The sequence below is a fragment of the Miscanthus floridulus genome, chromosome 19, assembly GCF_019320115.1.
Source record: "Miscanthus floridulus cultivar M001 chromosome 19, ASM1932011v1, whole genome shotgun sequence".
In the NCBI taxonomy this organism is placed as follows: Eukaryota; Viridiplantae; Streptophyta; class Magnoliopsida; order Poales; family Poaceae; genus Miscanthus; species Miscanthus floridulus.
In genome coordinates this window covers 10,585,980-10,590,907 of record NC_089598.1, presented here as the reverse complement: position 1 = coordinate 10,590,907, position 4,928 = coordinate 10,585,980, and the positions used below count along the sequence as shown (strand labels likewise).

Sequence of the window (4,928 nt, the reverse complement as noted above, 5' to 3'; positions counted from 1 at the left end):
CATAATCCCTACTTTTCTATAGTTGAAATTATATTTGTGCATTAAGTTTTAAGGAATTAAATGAAACCCACTTGCATATATATATCTTTATCCTATGAGTCTTACTAGTATGATAGGATCGTGTAGATTGATATGCTACAAGACTCCGGTAGAAGTCGAGTGATGGATATCACTCGCGAGAGATAGGAAATATATTACTGTATTATTATCACTTGGAAAATATAAATGGTGGAAAAGAAAAATGGTGACCGGGCAGGGATATATTTTGGGTATTGGTGGGTGTAAGAGGTTGTATCGCCGTGGACACGGGGCTTGGCTTGGTTACACTGCTTTCCCTGTCTGTGTCGATTAAGAACCGGCCATTGCATAAGACGCTAGGCAAGTCACAGATTTATTATCCCGAGCACATACTTGTGTATGGGCGCTTGGAAGACTTGTTGCTCTCTTGTCGTGGGTTCTGGCTCTTTCCGGAATGACTGTTAGGGTTTTGTTTTGGTGGAGAAGGTCCTTGCACCGCACTGAGTCCGAGACTCAGGGGCGGAGGCTTGGAGTCCCAATTTAGACAGGGACCTAGAACCCTAGGATAGAAGGGTGATGGGTTGGTCCTGCTTGTGCCTGGGGTACAAGCGGGGCGTGTGTTTTCGGGGTACCCAGCTGGGGACATTGGTTCACGATTCGCCGCCGAGTCAGTATGACTTGTCTTAACTCTAGCACCGTAGTAAGAACTGGAAGATGAAAGATGAAAGATGAAAGATGGAAAAAGGAAATCGGATTGCTTACCATATGTTTGAAAGTAGCACAGGTGCTTACATAGAATGGTTAGTTAATGAACCAATGCGGCTATTAATAAAAATCGAATATAAGGACGCACGCTTAGTAATGCTTCCGGCAAATGCAATAAACCCACCAACCAGATAGCCTTGCATATCCTTGGAGTCTTTTCTTTCCTCCTGTTGGGTAAGTCTTGCTGAGTACAATTGAGTACTCAGGGTTTTATTCCCCCTATTGCAGGTGACAGGTGGATGCTAGAGCTGACCCTTGTGTGTGAATACCTCCTGGTGGGCTCAGCGAGGATTCCTTTATGCTGCGATCGTAGTTGTTATTTATAACTCTCACCAAATGCTTTTATAAATGGAAGTTTTATAATTTGTTGTCGTAGTTTATTTATCAATGCTTCATCATGTCAAGATTAGATAATTATTTCCGCTGTTATAATAATAAATATTATACTCTGATGTTGTATTGAAAGTGATGTAAGAAATGGTTAAGAATGATGTAAGCTTTATTATCTCATTTGTGATCCTGATGAAAAATGTGGATTTTTGGGTTCTCTCCTGGGGTGTGCCCGATGGAACCGAGTAATTTAGTGTTCTCCCCTGAGTGCTTAGTATCTAATGGAAGACGAGCACTCCTGGGAGGCTAGATTAGGCGGTTCTGCCACCACAGCGCCCCCATCCTGCGACTCCGCGGACTAGATCTGGCGGCGGCACCTATTAATCCTCACCGGCAGCGACACTCACCTCGACATCAGCCACGACGACGGCTTCCTCCATGCGGTGCCGCCCCGTACCCACTCCCCACCTGCGGCGGCACCCCCTTCTCCAACGGACGGCAGCGTCTTCTTCCCCAACCAGTTGTGGCGCCCATACCCTCCCACACAAGATATTTTGGCGCCGTATACCTGCTGCCGGCGGCCAACACCACCAGGTATTCGCACCCCTTCTCTTCCCTTGCTTCTGTCCGAAACCGAGCACCCGAACCCTATTCGGATCTGATCTAAAGAAAGTTTGTATATGTATTTGCCTAATGAATACGATACTTTCTTTTGCAAAATTTATTGGGTGTACATGTGTACACCATGTCCCTTACTAGGTCTGCCCCTGCTTGCGATGATGGGTTGATATATTTGTTGATTCTTTCAGGTTCATAGATGGCACAGACGGTGTTCACCCCCTCTTTAGAAGGGATGGGGCATGTCAAGGCAGAGAACATAGTCATTCTTACCAAGCCCTTCCTTGATGTCTGCAAGAAAATCTTGTCTGTCCTAGGCAACTCATTTGCTTCGCTGTCAGCTGCACATAAACAATCATCAGTTTTATGAATGAAATTACTTTGCACCTTAACTGGACAAACAGTCATCAACAAGCATCGCAAGCATGTGGTTATCACAGAGGTCCACATCCTTTGTTCAGATTGTGACAATGAACATTGCTAATTATTTTCTTTTGTAAAATTATTTGCCACAGTTTTGGTCCATCCTTTTATTTGATGCTTCATTTGCCATAGCCTTTTGATTTTTTGTTCTTTCTGTTAAATTATATTCGTTGTGCAAACATGGACTAGATTTTGATGTGAAGTGGTGCATATATGAGTATGTTAAGCTCTTTATTTTCTATTTGACAGGAACAAAGGTTGGTGTTTACTTAACATACAAATGAAAAGAAAATCAAATCTCCACACAAACCTAATTCTTATGTTTAACCTTACCTCCTGGTCTGCTACATTTTGTAAGCTGCAGCTTACTGTTCACACCTTCTTTGCAGTGGTTTCATGCGTTGCAGACTTGCAGCTCCCAGGGATGCATAAGAAAGGGATCACCTGTCTTGCTGGAAGGGTGGTGTCTGATACTAATGCAATTTTTGCTTCTACTTCTTCGCATGGTATTGTTGTTATTTGGGAGATGGCAATTGAGCCCACCCCCAGTGGTAAGATTGCTTCCTTGTGGATTGACAATAATGCTGTTAGGATCCTAATCTTTTGTCATGCTGGTTTAACTATTCAAACTATAAACTCCAGTTTATCATTCCACTTTTCTCTTGAGCTGACTATTTAATATAAGATTGTGTAAAATAATCATACCTCAGTAAAATTACTTGACTGGGAATAGACTCTAAAGTGGTCAGATAGCGAACTTAGCTATTGCCTAATTAGATTTGCTGGCAAACTGTCATAGAGAATAATATGAAACTGCCGTGGATCTTTTTTTTTATTAAATGACATTTTCCACTATTTATCTAAGAAGATCATACTGTTCCAATTGTGGTAAAATTTTTGTTGTTAGATTTCAGTGTTTAGGATTGGTTGTGTTGGATTTCATAGAATACGACTGCTTATTTTTTCAGATGGCTACAGTGAATCATGGAAATTGATTTCAGCCCATTCTTTTTGCTGCTTTCAGAAGATGCAAATGTTCATACCATGGGCAATGCTATGGATCATGGAGGAGAGGGTAAGTTAGCGATCTGTTCTATTATTACTCTTTACTGATGGTCATGATGGTAGCTGGATTGATACAATTTTTTTTAACTAAGGCTAATATCAAGTGTCTGATCTTTGCCTGGACTGAGTATCTAATTATATAATCTGATTCAGCTGCGTTTGTGTATATTCAGCAATGAATAAAATAGCTTCTATTTTCAGTTGATACCCTCTGTTTTCAATACATAGAGATTGGATTTCCAGAGCACATGAACAATAATCCAATTGTTTCTGAATTGATGAAATAGTCATCCCTTTTAGTTTTCCTTGTGATATTCAAGTCTGCAACCGTAAAGGCCATCAGCTTGAGCAAATGATTTTCTTTGCCTTCTTATTTCAGTCCTAGGTCAACTGCCAACTAATTAAATACTCAAATCCTTGAACTTACATATACCACTGCAATATTTGTGAATACTTGATCTGCAGCAATGTATTGTGGCGCTAGCAAATATATAATACTTTCTTGGTGCAGGATTGATATTGGACGTGTGCAAGCGGCTGAAACTGAATGGAAGACCAATTCCTACAAGCGATGCTTGAATTATTTTTTAGTGTTATTTTTTAACCTAATGACATCTTTTCATAGCTGAATTGTGTCATATGCAAGTGATATTTAGCATTTCTTTTGAATACTAATATTTAATATACAATTGGCTGGCCTGATTTTTTTATGATGCTTTTAAGTTAATGAATTTTTAAAATTAACCAAACATATACCCTTTTGGTTGTTTAATTTGCATTACCTAGAATGTTATCGTAGCGTTAGCATGAGCATTGTACTATGGTTCTTCAAGAATATATCTACACTGCAAGAGTTCCTAGACAAAAAAAAACTAAACTATCATAGCCTAGATGTTTTTACTTTTTATATGTTAATTGGTATTGAGAAAAATTACTATCAGTGCAACAACAAATGATATTATCTTTTGGTTGTTTGATTTGTTTTTCTAGATGCCATAGCGGTAGCCCGTGCAATAGAATATGTGTTGTTGCACTGATAGTAATTGCGTGAAACTTGAGCCATGGGAAAAAATATCGTCATCTGATTGTTTTCATATGCATCCCTGAAATACAGCCGTGGCGTTAGCACGGGTACTACTGCCACAATAAACGGTGTGCAAATACCCACCACAGTAACCGATGGCCAACTGTTGACATTCAAAATTGGCCATAGCCAAAATGGCCCGTCATCATATTTCTATCATCGAGATAGTCAGATAGAAATGCCAGCGGCCTAAAGGTCAATCTTGGAAAATGTCTGGTTGCTCCTATTAGGTGCTCGGGACTGGACCTGGACCGAATCCTGGAATCATTTGCAGGTCAGCGAGCATCCTTTCCAATCAAATATTTAGGACTGCCCCTCACATTGGGTCGGCTGAAATTGGTGCATGTACAAAATATCCTCGACAAAACAAGGGCGAAGCTAGTAGGATGGCAGGGCCGGCTTCTAAATGTAGGCGGACGGCGTGAGCTGGTACGTTCAGTCCTCAGCACCACCCCAATTTACCTCTTGTCTGCTCTCAAGGTGTCGAAACAGCTCATTGAAGATATAGACAAAGCACATCGCCGTTTTCTCTAGGCCGGCGATAGCGAACTGACAGGCGGCAAGTGCAAGGTGGCATGGCCCCTGGTAGCCAAGCCAATTGAATTTGAAGGCCTGGGTGTTTTGG

The 4,928-nt window shown here is 41.0% G+C and overlaps 1 long non-coding RNA gene across 1 annotated transcript; it reads left to right on the top strand.

Moving 5' to 3' along the window:
• The first annotated feature begins 2,122 nt into the window (after positions 1 to 2,122).
• On the top strand, positions 2,123 to 3,799 carry LOC136529634 (uncharacterized). Its single transcript, XR_010777382.1, has 3 exons — positions 2,123 to 2,705; positions 3,179 to 3,229; positions 3,731 to 3,799. It is a non-coding gene; the product is annotated as an uncharacterized lncRNA (long non-coding RNA).
• Positions 3,800 to 4,928: the final 1,129 nt, after the last annotated feature.